The 19,218-nt window shown below is 40.7% G+C and overlaps 2 long non-coding RNA genes across 2 annotated transcripts; one reads left to right on the top strand and one right to left on the bottom strand.

Moving 5' to 3' along the window:
- Positions 1 to 2,486: 2,486 nt before the first annotated feature.
- LOC135298054 (uncharacterized) lies at positions 2,487 to 14,678 on the bottom strand. The gene is made up of 3 exons (XR_010360021.1): positions 14,626 to 14,678; positions 3,862 to 4,031; positions 2,487 to 2,722 (listed from the first exon to the last, which is right to left on the bottom strand). It is a non-coding gene; the product is annotated as an uncharacterized LOC135298054 (long non-coding RNA).
- LOC135298053 (uncharacterized) lies at positions 14,352 to 15,006 on the top strand. The gene is made up of 2 exons (XR_010360020.1): positions 14,352 to 14,496; positions 14,706 to 15,006. It is a non-coding gene; the product is annotated as an uncharacterized LOC135298053 (long non-coding RNA).
- The last annotated feature ends 4,212 nt before the right edge of the window (positions 15,007 to 19,218 follow it).

Below are 19,218 nucleotides of genomic sequence, written 5' to 3' on the forward strand. Positions count from 1 at the left end.
GTGATAATTACTTTAAAATCACTCAAAGGAAAAAAATGTTAAAATAAAAGCAAGCAAAATCAAATAAAATCATCTGTTTACAAAATACAAGCAAAGAGTACAGGTGAACAGCTTGTAGGAGAAAGTACAAGGGAGGAAAATAATGTAAATATCCACCTGGAGTTTGGATGATGCTTAAGGATGCCAGGGCCTTCTAGAGCTGTATGACAGCAATCAGTGATGGGTGAGGAGAGGAGCCCGGGCACTTCTTCTATGGGCCAGAGAAGGAAGTGTAAACAAAGAGAGGAGAAAGACTAGAACACAATCAGCTGGCAAAGGCCTGGGCTGCAGAGGGAAATCCTGCTTCCCTTCTATAAAAGGATACTGGATGATGTCAGAGTACTGAGTACTCCACAGATGGAGTTGCTGTGAAGCAACCTCCAGATTGTCTACCATGTTACAGAGACTGTGAGACCTTCAGAGTTAGGTCTAAGTACACTCAGATGTTACACTGGTTATTTAGACTGGGATCTTTCTCTGTGTTCAAGACCCATTAGCAAACCACTTCCCTGTTTTGTTCTGTATAGAATGGAAATTAAATTGCCATAATCACATCATGGTAACAAACATTTTGGTTTACAGCAAGTGCTGAGGTAGCAGGTTATTACCTTCTCCAAAACAGAGTTCCACAAACATTTACAACATATTGATTATAATTTGTCAAGGGAAGTGCTGATTACAGGTTCAGAAGATTCTCTTTATGTTGTGCTCTGAAGAGACACCTTCTATTAAAACTCCATGCATCTTTAGTGAAGGCATCCCATTTCAGTTTCCCTGCTGTGGGGAGAGGCACTGAATTGCCAGGGCCCTTGGGTGGTTCAGACATTATCATGGAAACCATGAAATAACTTGATATTAACTAATATCTCAAAATCACTCTTAGCACAAGCCAGGATAAATACATTAATATTGTTTTATATTTATTTGCAAAAGCCAAAAACAATAAGGCATTTCAAACGTTTTTTTAAAGTCAGAACTTAAAGAAACACATGCTTAACTTGATTAATGTCTATATATCTATCAGACAAACTGTACCTGAGTATTTGTCATTTTCTTGCATCCCCCAAGATATGAGCTCAAGAGGGACTCTCAGGTTCTTGAGCCTATTATTTCTTTTCCTTTCAATTTCCAGGGCCCTTCTTGAAGTTCCTCTGAAATTCTGTTTGCAAATCTCTCCCTTGCCCTGGAGTGATGCCATTCTGCACCTCATTCAGGAGGTAGCTTTGGTAATGTGTCTCCCAAACCCTTGCCTTGATGACGATCAGAGAAACAGCTATTTATAGCCTGATTCAGGACATATTTTCACAGTCATATGAGGGGACAGCATTACTGGATGGTTGTGTAACCACTCATCCTGCAGTGTCTCTATTGCCAGGTACTTGGATAAGCACAGCAATCCATCTCCTCACATCAGTCAGGACCATTTCTGCTGGGCCATGCTTCAGGTCCCTTACTCATATTTTTCTTTGGCCCATGCAGCCATAGTAGGATCTTCTTTCACATAAAAGTATTTCCCCCACTTTACTATGAGCTTTATCATAGCTTTTCATCTAGGCCTTTTCTACATATCATTTTAATAAAAAAACAACTTAGTAAGTAGTATCATTTTAAAATTCAAGAAGGGTGTTGATAGAGAAAAAGCAGTGCTTAAAGGCAAAGTGGCAAACTGCCATTGGAAGTTAGAATTTGCATTTAGTTTCTAGAGAATATAATTTTAAACTATACACTTTGAAGATCCTACTTCAAAATCACTTCAAAATGTGTTGGTTTTAAAATCCTCTCTATGTTTTATTGTCTTATTTCAAGTATAAAAACTGAAAGTATTTGAATTTGTGGAAACACTAACAATATTAATTTTCTTTTTTCCCCCTATGCACTACTGCATTCACATTTAAATATGAGCTTTAAACAAAAATGCATTGGAAGTGAAACACAGCTGAGCATTCACCCTTGAAAACTGAACAGAACTGCTTATAGATAATTTAAAAGTGCATGCATATTATGTTTGGCTTCCTTGGGAGTTATCAGAGAGATGCCAGCTCGTTTGCCAACTATTTCAAAGTAATTTAATACATAATGCATTCTAAATGTATGACACAGTGTGTTGGAAAATTGGCATTTTGGTAGTAAGTTGCTATCTAAAGGAAGAGGAAAAAGAAATTATGACAACTGCTTGTCAAGACATTTATTCCCGTGGCATCTGCCAATGTGGAAATGAAAAAAGAGCAGCATCAATGGGGCGTTCTTAAGATGTGATTTAGAGCGTGGGAAGTGATGACAAGTAGTAGAAGAAATTTTCTGCTGTTAATATTCCTAATCATTTCTTTAAAGACCCATAATGCACTGACGTTTACTTTAAGCTTGAATACATTTTATTGAATAAAGCCTTCTGCAGGCTCCAGATGAGATTTTCAGTCATGCACACTGACCAGCAAACCATCCTTCTGACCAGCTGCCCTGAGTTACTCCACAGAGATTGCTTGATAGGAATTTTCCAGCATGGGGAAAAGAATATCACCAGTGTTTCTGCACCATTAAGGAAAAAGACACAGCCCCACAGCATCTCCTGCCTTGTCCCTGCTTGGTGTCTGTCCTGATGATGGCAATGACAGTGAAGAAAACTCTGCCTGAAGAGGTGTCCAGGAAGTGACAGGAATAACTTGCCAAGTCCTAGAATATTCAACTGTGAAAGTAAAGAGCAAATGGAATATATCAGCCTTTGCATGGCAAATACAAGAACTGACCTCTAGGAAATAATAGATGGGGGAAAGCTTTGGATGAAGTGACTGGCAGGTATGAAGAGTGCAGCAGTCCATGATAAGTCTTGATGCACAGAGCCAAATCTGGCATTAGCTATGCTGTTTATTGTGTGAGAGTGAATGCAAGTCAGCAGATAAAATGCCAAGGTAGAGGAAAATGAGAAAAACTGGACCTGTTCCTATTTCTTACTCTGTGCAAGTTCCTCAACCTTTGTGCCACAATTTCTTTTAACATCAAAATGGGGGGAAAGGGGAAAAAAAACCCCAAACAAAACAAAGAAACAAGAAAAACATCTTCCTTTATGCTTCTTTATAAACCAATGAGATCTATATAGGATCTTAGCACTCATATCAGGGTAGGAATCATCTCATATAAAACATTGAAAAAGAAGAAAGAAAGGCAGGAAAGAAGGAAAAAATACATCCCAAATAGATCTGTAACAAGTTGTTTTTCCATCACAGCCTGTGATTGTAATTTGCAGATGACAGCTCTGTATCAAAATTCAAAATCCCCATGCTCAATTGTTTTCTGCAATCTTCCTAGGTTGCTATAAATTATGAAAACATTTGTAGTGAAAACCCTTTTTCCTTTTGCAAGGAAAACTGCACTTAACACCTAACTTGGACTCCTCTCTTTTGTTACTCCAACAGGAAAATGAGCCAGACCTCCAGTCCTGCTGTACTGTACCAAGGATCCTCCTTTTTACTCTGCAGCAATGGCCTGATCCATCTGCCACAACCACTGGAAATTGTGGCCCTGATCATGAACCAGGATTTTAATCCAGGTTGCTATTCCTGCAGCAAAGCTGGGCTGTACATGAGGACACTAAAGGGGAAAGCCTGCAGTTTTCCCCAGGATATGGGGTGCTCTTTTCAGGTTTGTTTTTCAGCCTATGTTTTTTAGGCTTCCAAGAAACAGATGCCCAAGGAAGTAATGTGGATGTAGAGCTCAGCTTGGTGTATCTTTGTGTACAGAGAGTCACTACAGTGAACTTCATGCTGCTGCCCTCAGAGACTGCCTGCTGAAGAGGAAATGCACATTTAGGAATTTGGAAACAGCTACCTCAGCTGTAGACCCTGCTCCACAGGAAAAACTTCACATGTAGTATGGTGGCATGCCAATTTTAAGTCCAGCTTGAGTATTGGTTGCTGTAGCTCAAAACTGGTTTAATGTAAAACACAGGTCTGAGGTTCAGTTTTTAAGGAACTGCTGAATTTTTCACTCTTCCACACCTGAAAGTATAAAAAGGCAGATCACCACAGATTTGCTGGGTAAGGATAAGGTAAGAAGGGGGAGGGGGAAAAAACCTTTATAACATTTCCTTATTACTCAGCTTCACATCTTGCCTTCTTGCACATTTTCCCATAAGCCAATTATCAGCTGAATTTGTATGCTGTGACCTTTTAGCTTTAGCAGGGAGGAAAACAAATGCTCAGCCTGTGAAAACTGGTGGATATTTAAGCTTAATATACCAAAATTTCAGTTCCAGAGACACACTGCACAGTACTTGCCAAATAGAATGCCAAGACAGTTGCAGGGAAATTATCTTTTTGACAGCACTTTGTATAATATCTGCTGGGGTGACTCCAATTCCAGCAAGTCATAACTAGAGGTCACACGGTCTGGATGCACTCTTGTGTCCAACGTCTGTTTTCCACTAGGTCTAATCTCCAATGAGAAACAAAGGCAAAACACATCCATTGTTTTGGCATTTTTCATTATCTGAAGACTGGAAGAATGTTAATATAAGAAAATAAAAACAGTCACACTTGGGGAGCTCACAGGTTTGTATTTTCAGTTTCTCTGTCTCCATCAGTGGCCCACACTGATGTCCAAGAGCAGCTGTGTTTGCTCTGAGCTTCCTTGGTGCATATCCCAGTCCACCACACAAGGATCTCTGGGGTCAAACCAGACACCTCTGAATCCTTTCTTTTTTTTTCAAGAATTTATTCACTTGCATTTTGAAGAGTTATAAACTTCAGACTTTCACAAATTCCTGTATCAGAAGCTCCCGAGTTTATTTGCATGTTTCCTAGAAGTTATCTCTTTTGTTTGTTTGTAATGTGCTGAGTACAAGTTTTGATTGAGGACTCCTAGCTGTACTGCTGCAAGGTACAACAAGCATTTTTCCCTAGACTTGTTCTTCATACCCACTAGCAATATTATAATATCTGCCAGACTCAGTCACCTTGCTCCCAGGTTGAAAAGTGGCTATTTAGTCATTCCTTGTTTGCTTTCAGCCCTTTGTTCCCTCTTCTCTGCCTTTCTTGGTTCTATTATACCTTTTCTGGGAGCTGGAGAGGGGTTGGTGGAGTACAACAGGGGTATGCAACAAGGTGATGGCCAAAAGTAAGACCAGTGGAGCTGACAACTCCACAGAGCAGATGTGAGTGTACACAGACTACGATGCCCAAACAAGATGCACACTTCTCATCCCAAGAAATTCTGTGATTTCCCTCTTCCAAGGTTCAAACCCACTGGCTACTTTTTCTGCACACCTGATCAATAGGACGGGATTCTGAAAATACCATTAGAGAAAAACAAATGTCAACAACAGAATTAGGGCCCTTTCATTTCTCCCCAGAAAATAGAAAACAAACATTGTAAATTGCCCATCAATTACTCAAATGCAAATGCTTGAAGTTCTTTTCCCTGTTGCAATTATAGAAGTTGTTCCATGCAATAAAAGGTTATTAAGGCAATACTTAATGGCCTTATTCATAATCCTGAGCAAGCTTCATTTAAAATTTAAACCTACCAGGCTGTTTGAATGTAAATCACAATGCTCTAGAGTAAAAAAAAAAAAAAAAAAAAAAAAACAACCAAAGTGAGAAGACCATAAATTTCAGTATTTTCAGACATGTCTCTTCCCATCATTTCTGTTCAGCTTTACCGCTCACTCCTTCCCTCTCAATTAGACCATTCAATATTCTCCTCGCAACGCTCTCGGTGTGTTTTTCCCATCCTTGGCTGAATAACTCTCCAAACACTGCCACAGCAGTGGAGGAGGGGTTGCCTTCCTGGAATCTGCTTACTTATCAGAATGGGCATCTAAATGGTCTCAGAGCAGAAATTAATGCTATCAGGCCATTACAAGAGAGCCTTCTGAGATCATCAGGCAAAACCTGACCACAGCTCTGCATGCACAGAAGCTCTTGGCTGCACGGCCACTCTCAGTACAAGCACCCTTCATCCTTTCCTGTTGAAACTTTGGTCAGAATTACAAAAGAGGTTGAGGTGTTTTTGTTGGTTTTGGGTTGCTTTTTGTTTTTTAATGGTTTCACCCAGAACTCAGTTTATTATTAACTTAGTCAGACTGTAGACCTTATCTCAGCCCATAATTAGCATGGCTATTTTTTTGGAATACCGCCTGGTAGCAAAACCTGCACACACAAGTAAATAATTTCTCCCACTCTGAAGACTTTGCCAACTTCACTTGAGAAGCATCTAAATTATTTGAGCTAAGAGATATCAGCATGTGAAAAGGACATTAATTTTTTCTTTGGTCTCAGGAGCAGAAATGTTTCCAGGAACAGAGCACGATAGGGTTCACCAGCTTCAGTCTCACATACAGCACATCTATAGTTGGAAAAGGTCTTTTGATAGGTTCCATGACAAATCAGTAAGAATTGCTCCACAGGGGGTTCAGCAGGTACTGGCAAAAATCCAATTAGTTGCTAGGTATATGCATTTATTTTTGTCTTCTAAATCAGTTTTTTCTTTCCTGAATGATTTTTCTGGATGAGGAGCAACATGAATGAATAAATGCAGCCAGGGTAAACTTTTGGGGAGCTCACAGGTTCATATTTTCCATTGCTCTCTCTCCATCAGTGTAATTAGTTTGCCTTTCAGAAAAATGAAGTTTGAATATTCCTGAATTCTCCTGAGCCCAGGCAAGGTACATGTGGACCTCTTCTCACTTTTGCTGCTACATACTGATGAGGTGAACTGTGCTGTAAATATCAGTTGAAAACTACTTTTTGTCTCTTCTGTCCTTTTCAAATGAAACACAGAAACTGAGGGCTGGCTGTAGAGTATCTCTGGTGTGCACATGAACAAAACAATTCAACTCTTTTACTGAGAGACACGATGTTCAGGGCTCAGCCTCTAAAAGAAAGGCCTCAAGGATCCTGAGAGGTAGCTCTTTCTTCCCTATTTATTAACCAGCAGAAACATACAGACAAACAGACAGAGGACAAAACTTATACCCCACAAAGAAAAAAAAAAAGGACTTAATTATTTTTTACTACTTAGAACAATTATGCTGTAAGACAAAAAAATACTGTTTTTATAAGATAGCTGAGAAGTACCATGTAGGATCCAAATTAATTTAGTTTATTTCCAGACCAAGAAAAATGTCTTTAAAAATAGTTTAAGAAAGATATTCTAATTCCCAAAGCAAGTGTTATGAGGTTGGGTTTGAGTACAATGATTAATATCTGCTCCTTTCAAATCATTCTACACTGAAAGACAAAAGGGGCAAGGATAACTGGGTTTTTTGCCTGCCACAGTACTGCTAATGCAGTCACATTATTCCTTTTGAAAAACCAAGAACTTAGTTCAGTTTATATGAAGATGGTGCTACCTGAAGCAAACACTACATGAACAAGAGCATACTTTGTTTAGGATTTTATTTTTCCCTTTAATGATCCATGAGATGGATCCATTCGTGCCCAAATGATTTTGAGAACTAATTGGAATCAGTTGTCCAGCACAGGGACCACAGAGATGATGAGGGGTCAGGGTCATCTCTCTTATCAGGAGCTACTGTGGGAGCTGGGGGTGTTTAGTCTGGATGAGACTGACAGAGGATCCCATCAATGCATGGAAATATCTCCAAGGCAGGTGTCAAGCAGATCATGCCAGATTCTTTTTGGTGGTGCCCAGTGACAGGACAAGGAACACAAGGAGCTCCACCTCAACATGAAGAAGAACTTTTACACTGAGGGTGCAAAGCACTGGAACATGCTCCCCAGCAAGGTCATGGGCTCTCCCTCTCTGGAGACATTCAAACCCACCTGGATGTGTTTCTCTGTCACCAACTCTAGGCGACCTTGCCATGGACTAGATGATCTCCAGATATCGTTCAGTACCCTAACTGTTCTGTGATTCTGTGTTTCTGTAAAATGAGTGAACTCCTTTTAAAAAATGCCCTATGGAAGAGGAAAAGAACTTGCAGGATGCTGTGGCCACTGCACTGCAAATCTTAAGTATGTCTTACTTTAAGATTTTAAAAAGCCATTTTTCAGATGCAAAATTAATGGATATTCAATTCTATAGAGGGATTAGGAACATTATACATTATACAGAGAGCTCTTCTAGTAAGTAATGTTACATTGCACAAAGGAAAACCTCTAAGCACTATGTTCAATTTGCAGGTTGAAATACAGCCCCAGAGATGTGTGAGGCATCATCCAGCACATCTCTGATGTAGTCTCACTCCTCTCAATTCTTTCTAAGTTCCAGCCAAATTTCAGAGCTCTGTGACTCACTGTCCTCAGAGAGGCATGTTTATGTCACCTCACTCCCTGACTCCTTCGAAGGACATTGCCATGTGGGCATTGGTTTCAAAGCTCTCATTTTCAAACACCTCCACATCCACCTCAACACCACCTCCATCTCACCTTTTGAGATGATGGCATTGTGAGAAACAGATCCAGAAGATGGAGAATGGAGAAACCCTCTTCCTTCCTGTGATGCTCCCTTTCCTAACTGCTACGTACAGTGGGCAGACCTGAGAGACCTGAATGGTGCAAGTGTGGGGATGACATTTCTGGGAAGGTAATGTTCTCTAAAGTACCAGAAATGGTTTTTACTTTATTACACATGTACTGGAAGATGTTACAAACCAGACACTCTAGACACAAGTTTCAAATCATGGTTTATATTGGACATGACAGCAAAGCTGAAGATTAAGGCAACTTTCACACCTGACGTATTTGCTGACTTGTGACAGCAAGAGAGGAGGAAGACTCCAGGACACAACAGGAGACTTATCTCATGCCAGGTTGTTTCAGTATGGATTTTCTTCTTGGTTGTAATGAAAATCCTTCTGTTAACTTGTCAGAGACACATGATCATGATACCCATGTGGGGGAGGTGAGAGCAGAGTTTGCCTCCTCTGCTTGCACCAGAAGCATCTTCAAGACTCAGCAATAATGGTATCCTTGCTATTGTTTATCCCAATTACAGGACTAGCTGTCCAGAGAATAGCATGTCTGGCAAGCTGGGTAATAGTCTCACTGCCATCAGCAAGGGCTGCATTTTGGAAAGAGTGCTGTACTACATCATTTATGACAATTTGAAGGTCTGGTGGGCTCACTACACACACCAGGAGAGAGGAAAGAAATACAAATATCTCCTCCACCTCTGTGTCCCTGGACATGGGTAGGTAAGTCCTGGAAGTTTCCTTGTTTGCAGGAGAAATCTTACCAGAACTTGCCTCCAACTATTACTTACGCCACAGCTTTAATTACTTGGTTTTGCCATTAAGCCATGGGCCATCAAGTTTTAATGCAATCTTACATTGTTGATTAAAACATTGTGTTATTTCCTGAATGTCAAACAACATATGACAATAAAGTAGGCATAAAAGATCAGGAAAACAAATGTTCAGCTACTTCAGTACTGAATGCAAAGCACAAATGACTGATCTTTGAACGTTTTTGTATTTGCTTGAAGCTTCATAACATTAAATTTGACAATAGTAATTAGTTTGCCTTTCAGAAAAATGAAATTTAAATATTCCTGAATTCTCCTGGGCCCAACAGCCTGTAGCTAAAGCATATTAACTCGCTTTCATTGGGTCTCCTCTTACTGATGAACAGTTGTTCTACCTAACATGGGCATCATCCTAATCTCCACATATATGCAACAGACAGCTACAGGTACCTCAAGAGAATGACTCACAAAGTGATGTAAATAAAGTGGGTCTTCTCAAGGGGCCTATTTCTCTCCACTGAGGTAAATAAAACTTAGGGTGACTAGCTTGGATTTAGCAAGGTGATGATATTCAGATAGACACATTGAATTACATCTACTTTTGAATTTTCTTAAAATATGTAGGGTTTATGAGGGTTTATGCATTAGAGCACTTCAAATTAGAAAATATCTCCAAAAGCACAGGAGAGCTATCTGACTTCAAATTTATTATCTCAGTCTCTCCAAATATTTTAAATATATAGTTATCTTCTCTCCTGGTACTCTTGCAGTCATGTCTGCCCTCAGCTGAACTCCTAGGTCCAGGAGGAATCAGAGGCCCAGAGGAAACATATATGCCATGGATTTCTTTGGCTTTGATGAATTTCTGGTTATCATCTATAATCAGAAATGAGAAAATAACCCCCTAAAGAGCAGAGAAACTCAGGTCTTCTGAAATGAAAACATTTCTGGAAAGAGAGGCTTATGCCATACTTCTCATTTTGTGCCTGCAAGCAGCAGTCAGCAAAAAGAAAGACTACCAGGAAGACTCAGCTTCTCACAGCAGCAAGTTTTTTTTAAGTTTTGCTATATACCATGCTACTGTCAGCCTGTCAGAAACACTGCTGCTATTACAAACCCTAATTCTTCCCTCCCCATTTCTCACATCCCTGAGGTTGTTTCTCATCTACAGATGGATTATTTACTCTGAGCAATCACTGACCTTCCCAGAAGTGAGGATGGTCTGTTAATTGTTGAAACTCTGTGAGACCCTGTCTGAGACATCACCCAGCCTTTCCTCAGGTGGGTGGTTTTACATGAGCATATTTCATTATAATATACCATGCCAACAAAACCTCAAATCACCACCAATTATTTCCAACACTGTGTGGAAGAGAGAAGGGGTCTGCAGAAGGCAAATTTGATACAAAGAAGGACGTGGGGATGCCAGAACAGACTTTCCAATATTCCAGGAAAACAAGGGAAGAATCGGTCCACATGTGCCAACAAGATGCCAAAGGGATCAAGCAAACAACCCAAGTAGTTCTGTGTTGTCAAAAACTTACACCAGATGAATCTAGTGTCCTTTTCTGACAAGGTAACCAGCCTGGTGGCTGAGGGGGAAGCTGTGCACACCACTTACAAGCATCTCATGTGACAAACTCATAAACAAGCTTCAGCAACATGGTCTAGCTGTAACCAGCCTTAGATATGGGCAAAAGGAGTTGAAAACCTGCTTTCAGCACAGGGGCTATTGGTGAGTCACTCTCAGATGGGGGGAGAGGCTGTCAGCCCTCTCTCATTCAATGTTTTTATCAACAACTAAGTGATGGTACACAGAATGGATAACAACAAGCTGCAAATGCCTTGAAGGGCAGGGTTAGAGCTTAAAGTGATCAATAATAGCTTGGAGGGAGGGTATGAAATCACCATGAAGAAATTCAGCAAGGACAAGTGCTAATGCTACACTGCAGAAGGAGAGAAATCAAGTATGAAACAAGGATTGACAAAAGACCTGGGCTGTAAAACGGCTGCAAAGCTTCTCATGTATGAGCAGCATGAAGCTGTGGAAGCCTGGGGCATACTGAGAGGGTTGCCACTTGTGAGAGACAGGAGGAGACATAATTTCATTCTTTCCAGCACTCTATTAAGTCCCTTTTGGAACGTTGCACTTTAAAGCCAAAGGGGAAGCCAGTCTGGAGAGATTTAAGAGGGTGATAACTTGTTCTGAGAGCATCTGATCCATGAGGAAGGTGGATGGTGAGGCTCCTGTGGCCTGGGAGAGCACTGTCTCAGGCTGCTGCAGCTGCTTGTACCCTCAGGGACTGTCTCCTTACACAAGCCCTGGCCTCTTTCTTTGCAATTCACCTTTCCACACTGTTCCTGACTTTTAGATTGTTCCTGTTTCTCATTTGGCAAGGAAGGACACACTAAATCTTCCTCCTGACTAAGGGTTCTAACCTCATTTGGTGTTCTCTCCTCTGGGCTTCCCACTGGCCTTTCCTTGCTCTTCTCACCCTTTGCTGGAGCACCCCACTGCCCAGAGTGAGCTCAGGTCACCTTTCATCATGTTCTTGCATCTCTACTTCTAGGTCACCCATCACCTCTCATGTTTCCATGTCCCCCTTCTTCTGTTTTGGTATATGAAAAAAAGGGTCAGCAAGCCTGTGGCAAAAGCTGGGTAAGGAAAAACATCAGCCTAAGTAACTGATGGCTTGAACTGGCTTAAAAAAAAATGTTTCAATATTTGTGTGGACATGGCTCCAACAACATTCACAAGAGCTATTAGGAAAAGGGGTACATTTCCCACTCAAGTGTTTGCACAGAGGACTTCTGCCTCTTGTGGCCTATATGCTTTTGGATATTACATCTTTCTGGTCAACTTCACAATATTTTCATGTCTATAAATTGTGCAGTATGGCCTTTGCTCACATGTGGTGCTGTGGATCTGTAGCTCATTGGCACTGCTTCCTGCACCACCTCAGGGGCAAGGGGACCTCAGGGGGCACCACCCTGGGCTGCAGCTGGCTCACAGCCATGTTCCTCCCTCCCCTGGCTCCAAAGGAGACCCAAACAGAGCCCTGGCAAGCCCTATGCCAAGGACATACTGGGGACATGGGAATTCATCTTGCTTATGTGGGGCACTGCCTCGGGATCACAGCTTGCTGCCATGCCACCAATGGTTTGGCATTCCTTGAGAGGGAGAGCCTGGCATTAGAGGTCAGGAAATGTGACTGCATTGTTGTTTGTAATCCACAGCCAAACCACCTCAGTTCCTGCACTCCACACAGGCTGCATATGGGGCAGATTCCCACAGCTTTCCCTCAGGGCTGACACCTGCATGGCACTGCACTTGGTGGAGTCCTGCCTGTGATGGCTGTGCCAGGACAGAGGTGTGGGGGCTGCAGGAGCCATGGCACAAAGCAGAGGCAGCGAGAGGGTGACATGTAAGGGTCAGTTTTCCTTATGGACACCACTGTTTTATTTTTGTCAGTTCGGACTTTCAGAAATTCACAGAGCTTCCTCATTTCTAAGGCCACTTTTTGGGCACAAGACAGAAATGAAAACAGACTCACGTGTTTGTCACTAAAAGGCACCTTTACACAATGTTCCTCATACTTGGTGCATGCGTCAAGTGTTGCTCCTTGGCTGGAGCGTAAATGTCCTGCTCACGCAGCTGAGCGGGATAATGGCATCCAAGTGGGGAAGGAAAGAATGAATCATTATTCACTACACAAGTCCTGACCCCACCATCTCCCTGGCAAATGAATGCAACGCTTTCCAGGGCTCTTACAGAGATACTTTTGTGAGCCATCAATTATTTACGTACCTGGTCAATAATTTAAATGTCCTGGAATGTGCATATTACAAAATAACTGCCTTTGTTCTTTAGATTTGCAAGGATACCCTGCTGGCACTAGCACAATTAACGACTTAATAAAGTCTTAACAGCAACATTGAAATACTGGATTTTACTTCTTTGATGGTAACTAAGCTGAATTCTACACTTTGGAAAAGTTATCCTTGAAAGAACACATTAGGCATGCGCAGAAATTTTAGTAAGGTAGGGATAAGGTACCTGGGGGTTTAAGTGAAGCTTTTACATCAAAATAATAAAAAAGTCACTTTCCCTTAAATACGTTACACAGAGAGTAAGAAAATACTTTCAACGGGGCTCTTGCTAACTCAGGCATTTTCATAGGAGCCTCAGTGACAGCAGAGTGCGGTGTGACCGAAGACAATGCTATTCCAATGAGGCAGCATCTGCAGCAGGTGCGGGATTGCAGTGGGCTTGGGCTCAGCCCTGAGAGGGGCACAGCCCTTGAGAAGGGTTCCTGCAGCCCCCTCTTTCCTCCTCTCACATCCCCAGCGGGATACAGGAGGTGTTCACGTGGTATTGGTAATTCACACCAGTTCACTGCCTCTAAAAAGGTGTCCAGCTGACCCTGCTGTCATTCTAACAAGGCATCTAGACAAAGGGTGGCTTGTGTTTGCTCACAAGACTTCTAAAACTGCTCCATTATGATGTATTACAAACCAGAGTTTCAATGTAATTGAAGAAATAAACCTAGATAAGCATTTGCCCTAGAAAACAAGTCAGTTTGTCTTCATGAGGGTGTTTGGGACTGTGATTCCTGTGATCTGAACTTCCTTTGCTTTTCCGGGGTGCCAATGAATAATAAGAAAGGAACTGTAACACATTTGTAACAAAAAGTTTTCTAAAGTCTTGCAGATGGTAGATCAGCTTCTGATCAGTAAAAACAACCCTCCCACACTTCATCCCAAGAAAGGTTATCAATGGAGCAGATGAGTGACCAGCCCACCTCCCCAAGAGCATTTCAGGGTAGAGTGCTGTAGCATGAACATAAAGGCACTAAAAATGTTTACAGAATAACTTAACTACACCCTTTCATAAGTGTTTATCAATAAAATTTCTGCTTTAATGGAGAGTGGTCAGTGCAGTTTTGTGTTCAGGTCCAGGTAATGATGTAAATTAAGGAACAAGCAGGAAATTGTTCCATCATTAATGTTTTAGATTAAGAAACAGAGGATGTGGAGTAAACAAACAGAGCAAGAGGCAGCAGTTCTGTGAGGTACATGGGAACCCAATGTACTGTGCTTCATATCCTAAAGGTAAACAACAGTGTGGACTCTCTGATGGCTAACAAGGACTGTGCCTGTGCTGCAGCTTCCATCAGACCTGGAAAGGTTCCTCACAGCAACTCTTTTGACAAAGTCAGCAGGAGCCTAATTCCTCAAATCTTCCTGTCAGACAAGGTTGGAATTGGTCAATATGTTTAAATTAGCTGGGGCAAGAGGAGGAAAGGGCTGGTTTCCAGAAGAAGTCTAATTTCCTGTTTCCTGAATTTCTTTGTAAAACCATTTTTATTACAAAACAAATTTTACCTTGGGCTGCAGTGCTTTATTCCACTGGTATGCTGCTCCTGGGTAGAAAACACTAAACTGTTCTCTGTTTTGTTGCCTAGGTGAAGAAGATGAGGTGCCATATTAGGAAGACAACAAGTCATAAAGGATCCTCTCTTTGTCTTCCTCACCACCTGTTTATCCCTCTAAACTGTACACTTGACCTGCAAGAAGAACATCTAGGGGCTTGGGAAAGATACCTGCAGAGTGACATTATTCATTATGCAGTATTTCATTTTTGTGTGTTTTTCACAATGGATACGTGGCATAGCACAGCTCCTACCCTGCTGATCCGAAGAACTGCAGGCTGCAATGCACCCTGAGGGCTTCTTGCTACTTGCAATAACACCATTATTCACCTTCCTTTGCAAACCTGGCTGTTGATGTCACCTGCCCCTCAGTGGGAAGCCACCCACGAGGTTGGAGTATTTCCCAGTCTCCTCTCAAATCTGCCCACCAGTGCTGGGCAGGTTCCCCAGGAGTCCTTTCCCTTCCAGGCAGGAAACACTGAAGCTTCCAAACTGAAGTGCAAACTCTTCCACCCTTGCCTCCTGCTGGCACTTTTCTCTCTCTCTCTCATTTGGACAGTATCTCACAGCAAAGAATCTCTCTGCTTTAATCCACATTTGTTAGAAAGCAAGTGGGGTATTTTGTATTTCCACCAACCTGATGAGGATCTTTCTGATGTGTAAGGCTATGTTTAAAGTCTTTTTAAGGATATAAAAGCAGATTTCTACTAGATTTCTTTGAAAGTACAGGACTTTTGGACACTCATTATCACTCTATGGGTTTATACAAATACTCTGTTTATATCTTCTATCCAGGTAACTTTATCTACTCACATCTCCATTTTTTATCTTGTTTTTAAAATAGTTTTGTGTCTTTTATTTAGGAAATTAGAGTAAAAACATTCTTTGCTGAGTTTCAATTTGAAAAAAAACCCAGCCAGATGGTACAATTAAACCAGAGGCTGGTAAGAAGCTTTTTATTTCCTCTGTAACTTAGAAGTTAAGTAGTTAAATCAAAACAAAACTTAAATGCTTTAAAAAAATTCTAAACCTGAAGTAATGTATCCAAATATTAAAAATTGTTGGTTAAGGAATTCTACAAAGCAGACAATATACCAGTTATCAATTGCTAATTGAATATTAGAGAAGTTCAAAAGGTTGGAAAGAGTCATAATATTGTGCCAGGATTTACCAAAGGAAGTTAAAATAAATAAACACTGCATCAGTTGGGCAAAAATCCAGGACAATATAAGTGATAACCTGACAGGAGAGACAGTTTTTAGGATGTACAAGTAGATGAGACAAATAATGCCAGTAACACAGATTTCTGAAAATCAATTTGACCAAATTAATTTTATGACCTTTTTGTAATATTACAAGTTTGTTTATTAAATTAATAGCAGTGATATATTAACCTCAGCTATATATAAGGTATTTTAATATAGTAAAAAATTGGAGGAAAAAAGAGTCAACACTGAACACCAGATTGCAAATTACAAGCACAGGTTTTATAAACAATACATCATAATTGAAGAGGTGGGGTTCTAGCAGGTTCATGAAGACATTAAATCTGTACAATTTTCAGTGGTGAAATGGAGGTGTAAAAACAGATACTGACCCAAGTATTCAAGTGACCTGAAGCACAGAGAAAAGGAGCAGCTGGGGGCACAGAGCAGAAGGGCAGAGAGGATAAGATACAAGTATTAAGATAATAAAACTTAAAGTGAAACATCTAGAAACAAAGCATGCACACCAGACTCATAGGCTGAAAGCCTCTTTTCCAGGAAAGAACAGCTCTGGTAAGGAATTGGGTATGATTGGGATGATTGGCTGGGCTGGATCCCCAATGAAACCAGCTGAAAGAGAGAGCACAATCCCACAGTGAGCAGCAGGAGTATGGGGCACTTTGCCTCTGGGTTTTTAATGGCTTGTGAGTGCCATTAGAGATCTTTGACTAATTCTGATGCCTGCAATTGTGGGAGAGGCTAATAGAGGTTAACACAACCAAAGAAATGGAAAATATACCTCAAACACAGATATCCATATCCAGTGTTCTGCAACTTCATCAAGTAAGTCCCAGCTCACTACCTCTCTATAATGTATATTTTACTGTGAATACCAGCCATACAGAAAAAGAGGTAGAGAGCCATTCTGTGTAACAGGCAGGAGCCCAAGGGTAGAAAAAATACAAAGAAAAAAGTTTAAATTTTGTGTGCTGTCAAATACTGGAGTAGGCTCTCAGGTTTTCTGGTAGTTTTTCTGTAACTCAAAGGTTTTTTTAAAAAATACTGAGCTATAATAAGCTGACTCAAAATGGAAGTTAAGGAAGGTCCAGGGTTGATGGTAGCTGGAAGACCAGAGTAGATGAATGCAAAAGCTTTTGGCAGTTAGATAAATATTTCACCTTCTGTAGAAGAATTCACTTATTTTTAAGCCATTGGCTATAGAAATGCCTCCATCTCTAATCCTGAAACCTCCCTTTCTTCTCTCTCTTTCCCTGTGAACCTGTGTGATCTGAGGTGGGTGCAGCAGAGGCATCCATTACTGCTGCAGTCCATTTTTTGACATTTGATTGTACAGCTTTTCTATTTGATGGGGCTTTTTTTTTTTCCTTGGAAGAGTTGAACACACAAATTGGAAAAAAAAATGTGTAACTTGCTGCAGGTTCTTACTGTGAATTGCCCATCACTGGTCCTGGGTGGACAGCACTCACCATATGCACCCCATCCCACTAAAAAGCCCAGAGGGGCAGACTTTGGACTTGACATCCTGGATGCAGCCGATGTACAATGCACAGAGCAAACTGCTCTTCACAGAGATTCTGACAGAAAATATTTTCTTTTTCTCCTCGCACACACACAAATAAAAATAGTGAACTCTGCAGAACTGTGCTTGCAATCTCATCAAATTTTTTAATTGGGTTTTTTAAAACTTAACTACTGCCAGTCTCCTGGCTCTGTGATTAGTAATGTATCTAAACCCTCTGAGGAACTTTGTGAATCTATTAATCTCCCTAAGAAAGTATACCAAGCGGATTAAATGACAGTTGAAGTTTTCTGTGCAAAACATAGCAATAAGACAAAAAACCCTCTCAAAAGTTATGATATGTACATGCTCACATGTTCAGCCTCCTAGGGAAGAGAGCTAATTCTGGTACACTGAATATCTTAAGAGATTATTTCTCTCTAAAGTTCCTTTTTCATCACCACGTTTTTGTTTAACTCGTTAAGATAAAAACCTATCAGTCATGGTAGAGCAGAATGGAAACAGCTTCATTAAGGCAAACCCTCTGATAGTTCCCTTATTTCTGAAAGTTAAATTCTCTTGAAAAATTAATCACAGCAAATCTGGCAGAACTAATTTTAAAATGTGAGAACATGAGAGATGCTCTACTTCTAGCCTCGAGTGAGATGAGATCAATATGTTAAATTAAGTCTACATAAAACCATACAGGAGAATTTGTACAGGCAACATTTATTCCCATTCAGAAGAGTAATTGCAATTTAGAGAGCAGTGAAAAGAGATCTTGGCAAAAATATCACTGGCTAAAATTAATGACAGAAAAAAGCTGCACTGAGCTCATTCATTGCCAGTCAGAAGACAGTATCGGTTGTATTCACTTTAAATCTTCTGAAAAAACCCAGACAAATACACAAAAAAACAGAGCTGTGAAATGTGAGATGGCAAGTACATTAAGAAAAGTTCCCCAGACTGTGATGCTGATTCAAATTCCTAAAAAACATTTCTTCCTACATCCAAAAGGAAAATAATCAAAGCCACAGATATTTGGGAAAAATTATAAAATTAATCATGAATCCTTAAAATTCAATTTCATTAACATCCACCTTTTTATATCCACAAATTTTATCATTTAATACACACAAACACACAAAAGGTATAAAAATGCACTATTTGGGCTTTCAAATCATCAAGACTGAACTAATGGTTTGCATTATTTTTTCTTGTTGGGAGTGGAAAGAACAAGCAGACTCATTATTATCTTTTTCCCTACTGTAGTTTTACTCACATTAATTAACTAATCATTGAGCACAAGTGGCATTAACAGCAAAAATGCCAGCAAAAATAACTCACAATGTTGCAGGAAGCAGTGGTGTTCAAGCTTCCAGGAATTTCTCTTATATCAGCGGTCCAGATATTTTGATGCTTTAACCTCTTCCCAGCTGCAGTGTCTGGACAAAATTTCCAAGCTTCCTGTTTAGCTCACTTTTCCTCCCTGAGTCCAAGTTCTCCGGACAGATTGGAGCCCGTGCCATGGTCTGGTAGCTCACACATGAATTACACAGAATAACCCTGCCTGGGCTGTGCATCCCGTCCTGTGCCAAGGGCAGGTCTGTGCAGGTGAGGGAATTGCTGCATTGTGGCTCTGGTCAGATTGGAGCCCTACTGACAGGGCCAAAAATTCACTTCACACAGGACTGTGTGCACACTGTCACCAACAGGGTACCCCAAAAGGATGCTACTGGGGATTTGTGGTTACAAAAGAGGAGTGTAACTTGAGAGGAGTTTTTATGTGCTGCCAACAGATCTTCTTTTCGTCAAATAGTTC

Source organism: Passer domesticus, chromosome 3 (genome assembly GCF_036417665.1).
Source record: "Passer domesticus isolate bPasDom1 chromosome 3, bPasDom1.hap1, whole genome shotgun sequence".
Classification (NCBI taxonomy): Eukaryota; Metazoa; Chordata; class Aves; order Passeriformes; family Passeridae; genus Passer; species Passer domesticus.